Consider the following 13,720-nt stretch of genomic DNA (forward strand, 5'->3'; position numbering starts at 1 on the left):
AGATTAGCATCTGTCACTTTCATGGATACATTCACATTGTATCCTTTCTCTTTTTACACTCCTACACTTTAGTGACTCTTGGTTTTCCTCATATGTCTAGCACCTCACTGATTTGCTCACAGAGAAATAAGGATAGTTTGGAACATTGTGGGAGAAATTTACTAAGCTATGTATTCTACTTCACATGTGATGTTGCTATGGGCAACCAATCAGAATCTACTTCTTATTTATTTAGTACCCTCTAGAAGATAGTAGACAGGATATGATTGGTTGCCTATAGCAACATCACATGTGAAGTAGAATACACATCTTAGTAAATTTCCCCCCTGTGTGTTATTGATATTGCTAATGCCTAGTGTTTAAATGGGATGCTGACCGGAACTTGTTTAAATTAATAGGCATTCCCAAGTAATTAAAACACACACAACACAAACCTTAATTCAGTGGTCCCCAAAATGTGCCCCTGAGCACCCCTGGAGTGACTTAAGACACTTGCAGGGGTGCTTCAGGTTGGAGATTCAAGACCAACTCTATTTATGATAGGTGACGAGAAGCAGTGTGCATACACACTGGACGATATACTGGGCAATATCGCTCAAAAGGGCTTAAATGAGCGATGTCACTCATTTTCTTAAAAAAAAAAATCAGATTCTCTAGGGTGGCATGGCTCAAAAAAAAGTTTGTGATGCACTTATGGTGTTGTTAAGGTGTCCATACACCAGCTGGCGTGATCCCTCCCCAAACGCCAGCATATATATATATATATCCCTATATCCCCCTTATATAACTGATCCCCTGTCGTGATCGCCCCAATTGCACTGCTGGTGTATGGGCACCTTTATGTGAATCTTTTTGACAGTAACTCCAGAAGACCTTTTTGTCACAGACAAGAATGTATATACATCTCTTATATAGAAATGTGTACATTGAAGTCTTTATAGAGCATTGTCATACGGAAAAGCACAACTCCCTTGAAAATTTGGGCGATATCATCATGTGCAATTCCTTCAGATAGCAAGGAGATGGCTCATGGATGGCAATATTCAGCAGACAGCCATTTTACATAAACACATGCACTATTGTCAAGAGGTTGCCGTGTCACAGGCTGTGTTTGAAAAATGCCAGGTTGGAGCTGATTGGCTGGCTGTTTATCATTCTCTATTTTAACACTTTTGAAGCTTAGTGCATCTGGTTCAATGTGTTTATAACACATGCCTGTAATATGCAAACAGTGAAAGACTTATATAAAAAACATAATTTAGACCATTTTGAAAAAGTGCATTGTACGAACAGTTTTACAATTACTCATTTGGGGGGAGATTCTCTAAGATGAAAATGCGGTAAAAACCCCGTTATCGGGGTTTTTATTGCATTACGGGATGCTCTAAGCATCCCCCGCCGGGTTACCGCGGCGGGGGGGGCATTGCCAGAAAAATCTGGCGATGCCCCATAGAAGCCAATGGGCTTCTAACGCAAACCCACCGCCACCCCGCACGGACCCCGGCCGCCCCGCACGGACCCTCACCGCCCCCTCCCCCCTCACCTGAGCTGCCCGGACCTGTGACCTCCTTCTTGCACTGATCCTCTTCCGGGTGCAGGGAGGAGGAGATCCCGGCGCAGCAGCAGCAGCGCCGGGTGTGGGAGGGAGCCACCGGGACCTGCTGGGACCTGCTAGGACCCGGCGACTCTCACCGCAAAGGACAGCTCTTAACGCAAGAGCTGTCCTTTGCTATAATTATCGCATATGTTAGAACATATGCGATAATTATAATTGCGATGGGCGGCGAAGGGGGGCGGAGATTCTTAGAGAATCTCCCCCCATGGTGTTAAACCTGGCAAATGCACTTTAATGCTAATACTGCCAAAAATAACAGAAGCAAATGGATAAGTACACACACTTGGGGATAAGCATTTTTTTGCTTTGCATAAAGGTCAGTGTACAATACAATATAATGGAAATCTGCCCCATCACTCATTAAGTACACTATGCAGCAAGGAAGATATTAAAAAAACTTTCACCGCTCTATTTCTTTATTCTATCAATCAGATGGAAGCCAAGACATTTTGGGAGACATTTAATAGGATGAGAGATTCAGAAAGTGAGAGATTTGGTAAGAATTCTCCAGTTTTTTTTAAAGCGCCAAAACCAGTTTGATTTTGAAGTGTAAATGATTGCCGCTTTAAAAAAACTGGAGATTTCTTACCAAATATCTCACTTTCTCAATCTCTCATCCTATTAAATTTCCCCACTGATGTGATGTAGTTGTCCCATAATGTGATGTAGTTGTCCCTGTATATCAATGTGTTAATGTTTTCTAACTAATATAGCAGAACTAGCAGAAAAATCAAATAAAAAATATTACAATCAACAACAACAACCATACTCACCTATAATGTGTAGGACAAATTATTTTATGAAATGTTACTTTCAAATTTAATATTGTCAGTACAATATGGGTGAAATTTAAGATGAGAGAGTCAGAACGTGAGAGATTCGGTAACAAATCTCCAAAAACAATTTAAAGCAGCAATTATTTTGATTTTGCAGTGTAAATGATTGCGGCTTTAAAAAAACTGGAGATTTCTTACCAAATCTCTCACTTTCTGACTCTCTCATCCTACCATTTTCACATTACAGCTAAAAACCGGTATAGTGACAATTTTTAATGGCTTTAAAACGGTTCTAGCTGTAATCTGAAAGGTCCATTCTGAATTTACCGGTTTAAGAAAACTGGTAATTTAAAATGGGTTAAAAGCAGTGTCCTACCCGTTTCAGAGCCGATCCAGTGTGTAGTGTGAATGGCTTTGAAACAGTATGCAGAACAAATTACTGTAATCAGGCAGTTGATAGGCTGTCTTCCTGCCTGATTACAATCTACGGTCCCTACAGAGTATGGGAACCAGGGGGTCCCTGCGCCGGATGGGAACTAGGAACTAGTTCCCATCCTCCGCCGGGTCCCCGCTGCTGTGCGGCACTGGGGTTCAGGTGGGATGAGGGACGAATACAGGGGGAGCCGAAGGGGACGGTCACCCCCCCAGGGACCCGTGCTTTCCTCCCCAAATGTCCGGGATCGGTCAGCTGTCGGCTACATCCAGCCGGAGAACCCCGGAGCCTGAGGGACACAATCTAAGTGGCTGCCCCAGGGCAGGGACCGGGCAGACAGTAGAAAGCCGAAAATGGGAGGGCAGCAGCCGAGGATAGGGGGGGGGGGGGTGTGCAGGTGTCAGGCGCTCCTTGTGTAGGAGTTGAATCCTGGCTGACACGCTGAGAGCCGGGGGAGCAGACAGGAGGGGGGTGCTGGAGTGTTGGTGCTGACCACTGCGCCGTGAAGGTACCTGCCCCGGCGGAGCTGTCACTTAGGTCATGGTTGTAGCCACGGCTGTCAGCCTCGTTCCTCCCTGTTTATGGGGACCATCCCAGCTGGGTGTCACCTGGGGCACAGGAGCTAGCACTGCACACATTGTATGGCCGCTGCCTGTCTGTTGGTAGCTGAGCATTAAACGCGGAGCTGGGACAGTGGTATTGCTGACATCCACTGACTTCTATGGGTGAAACGGGTTGAATGTAAATTTTATTGAAATGCTAATTTACCGTTTAGAAGATGCAAGATAAAAGGGGTTTAATTGGCTTCAGTCCCTTTTTTTAAACGTTTACAAACACGGGTTGAAAGCAGGTTTGCAATGTGAAAGCAGCATATTTCTTTAATTGCTGAAACTGTGGACATCTTTGTTTTTTGATAAAAGTTAACTTTTCATAAGTCATACATATAGAAAACTTTAAATAAACACATAAAAAAAATTACAAGAAAACACAATGTTGACAACTGTAAGTAAGCCATCAATTATACTACATGTTTTCGCAAAGACATACAGTATAAGATAAAAGTAGTAGCAAACTTTTAACAAATGCACACACGCACACATGATGGATAATACAAATTAATTTGGTCATAAGGCTTTATAACACCCTAACCTTTTGGTGCTACTTTCTTGTTTTAAATATAAATGTTGCATTTTACAGATTGTTTTAATGTAAAAAAGAGGACTATTTTAGGCAGATTACTGACAACAAAATAATCAACAGCGGTCCTGTCAACTTTCTCCGTGTTTGGTGGACATGCCCAAAGATTGTGACATTCCGGGAGCAGATATCAGACCTATTACATCCCCCTAATCCAACATTTTCTTATTAAGAAAATCAGCAAAAATGATTCAATGAAGTAAATTGTGCATACCTGTCTACCGGTGGTGGTAGACAGAACTGAGCTTCTTCTTCTCCTCATGTTTTATTATTGGCAGCCACAAGCACTGGTTTTGACTATCACACTGACCAAAAGTAACTTGGTACCGCTGCAAGTTATAGATCCCAGGGAGGGCTTACTCCCTCTGGTATTGCGTGTTAGCATGTTAGAACTGGATAAAAAGAGGGCATGCAAGCCTGTGAAAACTAGAGTTGCACCAAATGCTGTTCTGGATTGAGCCCACTGTGCAAATGGGTCCTTAATGAGAGTCCAGTGGCAATTATCAAACAACAACCAGGCGGTAGTGCAGCAACGTGCTCATGCATATGCAAAAGGAGATGGTTCAAGGTGCCAGTAGAAGGAGCATGTGAAACGGATGGTTCTAAGAGACTGTGTACAAGTTTGGTGGTGGCAGTGAGGGGCAGATTTATGAAGCTTGGAGAATAAATAAACTGGAGATAAAGCGGAGAAAAGGTAAAAGGAGATAAAGCACCAGCCAATCAACTCCCAACTGTCTTTTTCAAACACAGCTGATTGGCTGGTGCGTTATCTCCTTTTACCTTTTCTCCACTTTATCTCCAGTTTATCTCTTCTCCAAGCGTAATAAATCTGCCCCTCAGTTACTTGCCCCACTATACACGTGGTTACTGACAGAACAAATTCTTAGTAGTGGTGCAGTAAGTCTACTAAGGTTACTTAGATTCATGAAATTTCCTGTCACAAAGTTTCTATTTTTCAGCAGGGCTGATATAAGGACACTCTATACCCTAGGCAAAATAAATGTGAATGTACTACCCCCCCCCCCCCTCTAACCCCACACTGTCATGTGAAAGTGTGGAGGTGGTGTCTTTGAAGTTCCACAGTTGCCACCTGTATTAAGTGTTCCTCGTAGACATACTTCATTTTGTGATGGGCAGTGGCACCCGCATCCCAGATCCCGGCAACCTAGGCAGATGCCTAACACACTGCCTAATGTCTCACATTCCATAGCAAGATGAGAGACTTCAGTAATTGAGCAGAACTCACATGCTTTCAAATGAGTATTTACTATATGGTGGTGCACGTACAAAAAGTCCTCTTGTTGTGGAAAAAAAATGCACCCCATTCTTTGCCAATTATCGCGGAGAAGCAGGAATCTCCCGATAATATCTCCTCTTTGTGCTAACCGCCAGGTCCTGGACTTCCGCGTTTGTAACTCCGGAGTCCCTCTGAGCAGAATGGTGCAGTGGCTGCAGGGAATGCTGGGAGTGATCCGGTCAGATTCCTCTACACCACCGATAGGGAAAGACGCCAATAGGCTTCTATAGAGTAACAACATTTTCCATATTAAATATCTTTCAGAAAAATAATAATGACATTGTTGTTCTGACTTCTGCTAGGTGAATCTATAACATAAGATAAAGCGGCCATTGAGTGATACTAAAACAAGCAGGTAGCGGATGATATTGCTTTGGACAGGGGCGGATTTAGGGATGAGGGCGCCCCTAGGCACAACAATAATGTTTACTAAGTAGGACAGTTTATAGGGGCAGCATCTGCATGTCCTATCCATTTACACTCTATTTAAGATGGAATATAGTACAGTACAGTGGATATTTTGCAGTTATTGGTACATTTTGGACTGACAGTACTATCACAGGCATCCAAGTGCCGCCCCCAAACATGTGCCGCCCCTAGGCCGGTGCCTCACGTGCCTAATGGGAAATTCGGCTCTGGCTTTGGACACATGGTGGGTTCTTCCTAATTACAGTTAAATACATGAGAAAAAATAGAAAAAGTGCCTAGCAGCTCACCTGCTTAACAGTTCTAAAATGCTTTCAGAAGATCAGTTTATAGAGTTTTGGAAGAAAACAAAATCCCTATTCATACACTTGTAGCTTAATGGGAGTCAAAAAGACGAGAGCAATAGAAGAAATTACTCTTCCCCATTGTGAAAAATATGATGCTTTTGTCAAGACCTGCTTTATTGTTATAGATTACAAGTCCTCTGATACTTATGAGCCAGCTTTCCCAGACTGTGACCTGTGAGATGAATGGCTGCTGATGTTGGTTTCCTATATATGAATAGCAGTTACATTACAACATAATGTGTACTGAATTGTTATATGCACCATGTATCCTGTGGTTCTTATAACCCTACAGTAAACCTTAGGGCTGCCTTCTACCCTGTATTCATGTATCACTTTCATTGCATTTAGCATTGCTGTATAGCTGCCAGATGTCCTTAAGTTTCCCGCAATGTCCCATTTTCACAGATGTGTCCCTTTCAACATTCCTGTATTTTTTTTAAACCCACGAATTGCACACTGCTAATGATCATGTTCTGAATGATAGGAGTGCAGTTATAGGTATATATTTAATGAGTGTCGGATCCATTACGGGTGAGCGCGGCAGGAGGTGGGCGGGTGGATGGTGCCGGGTGAGACTTCTGCTGTTTACCCGGCGCCATTCTCCCTGCCTCAATCCGACATCTATTCAAGTCGGATTGAGATTGCCAGAAATGGGGCCAAAACCGTTGTATTCTAAAAAAAAGCAGGCAGCAATGAATAGGTGTCGGATTGATGCAGGGAGAACAGCGCTGGGTGAGCAGCAGCAGCAGCTATCCTCCCACCCGCCTCCCGCACCCTCCCGCACCCTCCTGCGCTCACCCTTCCCAGCCTCACACCATCGCTCACCCGGTCATTAGTATTTATGTGATTAGTATGTCTACACCAGTAGCTCCCAAACTGCATGCCCAGGCACCCTGCGGTGCCACAAGGCTCTTGCAGGGGTGCCTTGGGTCCAGAACCAAATAAATTTATAGCCACAGTATTAGGCAAAAACAGCGCCTCTGGCTGCCAATCAGAAACATGTGGCCAATTGGATGCACAAGCACATAACTGAACATTAGAATGACAGGTAGGCACAATTTACTTAATTTCATATTTTTTCCGAAATTTTTAATAAAAAAACTTTTTTCCTAGTGGTGCCATGAAGAAAATGCTGATATTCTAGGGTGCTGTGATTCAAGAAAGTTTGGGGACCACTGGTACACCAACATACATCCCTGCCCTTGTCTTACAGTATCTCCCAACGTGACTGGACCAAACCACTTGCTTCTCTCCCATGCACTACCTGCTCCTATTCTCACTATTCCCATCACTCCTGTCCAAGGTCTGCGAATGCCTCACGGCCATCTCAGCCTGGATGACCCAACGCTTCCTGAAACTAAACATGGCTAAAACTGAACTTCTAATCTTCCATCCCCCGAACATCCCCTCTTCTCCCACTATCTCCATCAGCATTGGTGAAACTGAGATCACCTCCACCGACCAAACGCACTGCCTCTGTGTCATCATTGACTCCTCCCTCTCTTTCACCCCCCACATTCGTGCTCTCTAACAGTCTTTCCGCTTTCACCTACGCAACATCTCACGCATCAGACCATTCCTCTCCACTGATGCGACCAAAATTCTCATTCATTCTCTTGTCATCTCCCGCCTTGACTACTGCAACATCCTTTTCTCTGGGCTACCTCTCACCCGCCTCGCACCTCTCTAATCCATTCTTAACGCTGCTGCTAGGCTCATCTTCCTCTCCCGCCGCTCTACCTCCGCCTCCCCCCTCTGTCTATCTCTTCACTGGCTCTCCATTCCTTTCCGAGTTCTCTTTAAACTCCTCACCACCACCTACAAGGCTCTCTCCTCCTCCACCGCTCCTTACCTCTCTTCACTGATCTCTATCCACACTCCCTCCCGTCCTCTTCGCTCCATCGCTGACCGCCGACTGACCTCTCACCTAATCACCTCCTCCCACTCCCGTGTCCAAGACTTCTCTCGCGCTGCCCCCTGCACTGGAACAACCTCCCGCCACCCATCAGGCATTCTGATTCCCTTACCTCCTTCAAGCGCTCCCTCAAAACCCACTTTTTTCAACTAGCCTATCCCTCCTCCTAACCTCTTTTGATCCTCCTATCCTGCCTCAGTTCCCCTCCGTTCCTACTTATCCTATTGTTTTTCGTTCATCCACCCACCTATTTTTAGTATGTTAACTCTTATGAGTAAGGTCCTCCTTCCTCACGTACTCCCCCTACCTCTTTACCTCACCTGTGCTCCTGTCCTGTTCTTCCCTTCCTCTACTTCATCTTCAGTCTCCTCAACAATTTTGACACCTACTTCTGAACTGATGCTGATTTTAGTTCTACCAGCTATACCCCTATTCATACTGTATTTTTCAACACACCCTGTACGTTACCTTGAAATTTGTTTTTTGTTTGCTATGTACGGCGCTGCGGACACTTTGTGGCGCCTTATAAATAAACGTACTACTATAAATAAACGTACTACTACTACAGAAGTGTTTCTGTGGATTAGCCTCTCTTGCACAAGATTTCCCCATGTCGCCGATATTTCAATCACTCCCATTAAACTTATTTGTTTAGGCAAGGCTACCAAATCCATGATTCAGCTTATATCCCTTCCAAATGATGCTGTTCACATTTTACATACTTTCCTTATATACTCAAGAACCCTCTCACCCTTGCCTGTATCACATAAACCCTCTAAGCACATTTTCCCATTGCTATCTGGCTAATCCAATATGCAATAAGTGAATTTAACATTGTCAATCCTATGTCCTAATAGATTATAAGGTTGCAAGCAGGAACCTCTTACCACTTTGTTTGTATGTTACTACGCAGTCTTGTTTTATTAAAGTTCACTATGTCCCCAATTCTAGTATGATGCCACTGAATATATCAATGTTAATAATGACATTCATAACTGCAGCTCTCTACTCCCGTGCATATCCGACCTGAGCCAGAGGTCGGACCTGCTGCCTGTGCGACCTCGGCCCCACTCCCCATGGAAGGGAACGGGGTAGCATGCGATACATTTCATGTGACAGGACCACGTGCTATCCTGCTGTCCGGGAAGGATCCCGGACGGCTCACGGGAGGTCGGATGGCCATACGCTGCTGCAATACATCACAGTAGTGTATGGCCACTTTAAGACTCTGTATCTGAACCTGAAGTGCTATGGATGTAGGGGCTGTGGTTTTTTCTAATACAAGTTTTGATGTGCTCATATATAGACTCAGTTACACACAGATATACACGAGTGACATATCAAATTAATCAGCACCAGCACCAGCACCAGATGAGTGGCTGGGCCAGCGATGATGCGGTAGAGTGCTCACTACTGCCCGGTACACACTGGGCGAATTTCAAGATGAAAGCAACTCAGACAAGTAAACTCAGCTGCTTTCAGCTCAAAATTCACCCAGTGTGAGTGGGCCTTAACACGTTGCTTGGATTAAGCTGCATAGCTGTTTCCAACATGCAATAAATTTGGTTTTCATTTTATTCCTCAACTGCCAACTATGTGGTGCCCTCCGCAAATCCTAGATCCCAGGCTGCAGCCTAATGTTTGAACAGACGCTGTATCAGACCTGCAACTTAATGCATATTGGCGTGTGGAGCAACTACAGCGCACTTGACGCTTAACCCAGGAGATGCAGGTTTCTGCAACAATGCCCCAGACATTAGACGAGGAAAGGTGCACATCCCGGGTTAAGAATAAGGCATGATGCAAGCAATTCAATAGCTCTGGGTACTTAACCTGGAAGCTGTATCTCTGTGCTGCTATGCAAATCACTTCTATAGAGTTTAACTCTGGCTTTTCCTAAAATTACATGTAAACTGTGCATTTAACAGTGAAGGCCTTTAGGTATGTGCGACCAAAGCCCAAATGACCTCATTCAGTAGGGTTTTTATTAGTATGGTCAGTGGGTGGCCATTTACAGCATCGGCTGCAGTATGTCTCACTGGATTTACAGCATACTGACTGACATTGCATAGGTCCTGATCAAACGCTGAGTCCATACAAAATGCAGCAAGGTCTGAGCCTCACCTAAGTCACATTGTGTATGGGCACCTAAATTCCTGTCTAAATTATAATTAGAGCTTCAATCTGAAATGGATGGATTGGTAAATATTTGGTAACCAAGTGTTCCGTCTAGTTCCTGATACAAGCCATGTAGACAGCAGGCTAATTTAACAAATGTTATCTTGGCCAAAAAGCAGTGCTCACCTCATGTGCCCTCCTCACGCATCTTATTTCTTTCAGAGATGGAGCACAGTTTTATACAGACCTGGTCTTGCCAAGTTGTGTGATTATCATGAGCGAATACCTTAATATAGCTCAATCTTTTGTGAAATATTCAAACCATTAAAGTGAATGCAACCAAAATATTTTAGCCTAATAGAGCCATCTATTGTTACTTCTGCTTGCCCATCTTAACTTGTCCAATGTAGTTGTAGAAAATAATTCTACCATCATAGTGGAACATGAAATATATCATACAAGCACTTGCAAACAATACCAGGTGCAATAACTTGAACAGGTGTGATAGCCAAATCAAAGACATGGATGGATGGATGATGCCTACTTTCATTTTCCATACCCCACGATAATTTCAATAGAGATATTACAGGCTGTGGGTGTTACTTCCACTTAGCTATATGCCACAGGCTTACCAACTGTGTGTAACATGTCAGCACAAAACCACTGCGCCATGTTGAAGCATAGCTATCTACTGTAGACCATACTGCACTAATATGACATCCCTAGGGGGCAATCCAATGGCAGGTGAAGGATGCAAGCTGCCATTGCAGCAGCTATGAAATGCCAGCAAATGCACTTTTATGCTCAAAGCTAGTTTTGTGCAAGTTGAACCTGCCGATAAGTACACAGCTGTTGCAGCGCGAACTCACGGGAGCAAAAACTTTCAATGCAATCGTGTTCCTCTCAGGGTATGTCATAATCAACCAATTCTAGCAAAAAACATGGTGAAGCACTGCACTCTATGGTTGTTATTCAGGTCCGTTCGCATGGCCGCGTTTGGGCTTTGCGCATGTGCTGGATGAGTGCACCCACTGCAAACAAGCTGTTCTCTGGGTGCATGCACCCATCTTTGCTAATGAGGCCGTGACGGACATGTGGGGGACGTGCAGCTGACATCACCGAATGTCAGCTGCCCGCCCACTTCTCCCCGAGCGTACACGCATATGTGAGGTTGCTCGGAGCAACCTTACATATGCGCGCACCTTTCAATGATCTGCGACCATCAAAAGAAGTGGGTGTTCGCCCGCAGGCTGAGAATGGAGGTTTATATAAAACATCCATTTGCAGCCAGTGCGAACACACGCACCTTGCTGTACTAGCCGCAAATATTTATATATCTCTGGAATATAAGAAGGAGACATTGCAGCAGATATCTCCGATATCTTAATAGTCAGGGGTCGGGATGCTCTTAACCAGGAATGCAGTAAAAACCCCGTTATTTTGGGGTTTATCGCATTTATGTATTCTCGAACCCCCTCCTCAGTGTCGGCATTGCGGAGGGAATAGCCAGCAAAAGCTGCAGAAGCAGGTGGGCTTTTTACTGCAGCACTGTGTGAGGGATCCATCATGGATCCTCCCAGCATGCCCCGCGGCCGGACCTGGCACTCTGCGCATGTGCAGACGGACTCCCGGGTCTCAGAAACGGAAGTCCAGCTCCGTGGTCGCATCGCAAGGGACAGCTCTTATCTCAAGAGCTGTCCCTTGTGTTAATAATCGCATATGTTCGAGCATATGCGATTATTAAGTGCGATGTAGAGCAGTGAATGTTAGAACATTCCACCCAGGAGCTTATTGGCCGGTGATAAAGTACCAGGCACTTTATCACCTCTCCTCCCTTATCACTGCTTCATACATCTACCCCCTTATTTGCTAACACATTGACAAGCATGGCCCTCTCTACCCTAGGTCCCACAATTCCACCATTTCCATAAACCTTGCATGCCCTATTTCTGTGTAGGATTAGTATTCGGATGAGTTATTATAGCACTGTCTGGCACTGTACAATTTTGTGGCGTCTTATAAATAAACTATGATGAAGATACATTAAGGACAATTTCTAAAGTGTTCTGTTGCTATAGTGAACAAACTGCTTTTTGTGAAGTGGTGTAATCATCTTGCACATCATTTATTGCCATTTAAATCCAATAGTTCTGCAATTATAGTAAGATTCTGGAATGATGATAATAAGGTTAGTGGTGTGATATGTTACACGTTTTGTAATATTAATGTATATACTATAAAGTGAAGGAAGATATACTGTACATGTATATGTATAAGTAGACAACCTTAGTTATAGAAATGTATACTGTACAAAAGTGTTGGAGAATGGCTGCTAAAAGTTTAGACACAATGTTTTGCTTTAAAGCGTTGAACATTGTCAAGGACCATTGTCAGTCTCCCTGCAGCACAGTGTTCTATAAGGTTGATGTACAGTATCAAGCAGTGTAAAGAGTAGAGAATTGGGCCAGTGGAGAAATTGTCCATAGCAACCAACCAGCCTCTAGCTATCATTTTGTAAAATATATTTGATAAATGCTACCTCAACATTGATGGTATGGGCAACTTTTTCAATGGTCACTTCTCTCTTTTCACAGCTTGATGCAACAACCTTTTATATTTCATGTAATGGTACAGCCTGTCTTCCAAAGCATCACGGTACAGCACTGCCACATACAGGATCATAATTCAGCATTAACATTGTGAGTCATTGCCACCTACATTATATTGAAATGCTGCTATCTGTAGTATAATTTTGAACCACTGCTGTATGGTGAACCTCCACCTACAGGAACATGGTGAAGCACAGCAACATATAGTATCATCGTGAAGCGATGCACACATATACCATATAATATATATATATATATATATATATATATATATATATACACATACACACACACACACACACACAGTATAATATCATGTTTATGCACTGTTGTGTACAGTATGTTAATGAAGTGCCTCTATCCAAGGTATCATGGGGAAATACCGCCATTTATAATGCCATGGTAAACCACTGCCATCTACAGTATTACAGTGAAACACTGCTACAATATATATATATATATATATATATATATACAATTATGATGAAAAGCACTTTCATTTATAGTATCACAGTAAAACACTGACATTTGTAGTAGGATGTCAAATCGTGAAGTATTGCCTACTAAACTTGATGGTGTAGCATTTGCATAATCATGGTGGAGCACAGCAGCCATTTACACAACCATGGTGGAGCAAAGCAGCCATTTACACCACCATGGTGGAGCACTATTTACACCACCATGGTGGAGCACTATTTACACCACCATGGTGGAGCACTATTTACACTACCACTGTGGCCCATAGTCATTTACGGTATTGTGGTAACACTAGTACTGTATCTCTACTTAAGTGTGTATCATTGCCATTTACACTCTCATAGTGAAACACTATCATTTGCACTGTCAGGATGAAGCAAAGTCATTTATTTAATCACAGAAATCTACTGCCCTCTATATTTCCATGGAGGAATATTGCCATCCAAAAAATCATGCCATCCTCAATACATGCTATTCTGAGTCCAGATTCTGCAATCTGCTGCAATTTAT

At 43.5% G+C, this 13,720-nt stretch overlaps 1 protein-coding gene across 6 annotated transcripts in view; it reads right to left on the bottom strand.

Moving 5' to 3' along the window:
- Positions 1-13,720, bottom strand: part of SHANK3 (SH3 and multiple ankyrin repeat domains 3) — a 284,352-nt gene that overhangs the window by 190,654 nt on the left and 79,978 nt on the right. The window lies entirely within an intron of this gene.

The sequence above is a fragment of the Crinia signifera genome, chromosome 4 (genome assembly GCF_055691185.1).
Source record: "Crinia signifera chromosome 4, ASM5569118v1, whole genome shotgun sequence".
Lineage (NCBI taxonomy): Eukaryota > Metazoa > Chordata > Amphibia > Anura > Myobatrachidae > Crinia > Crinia signifera.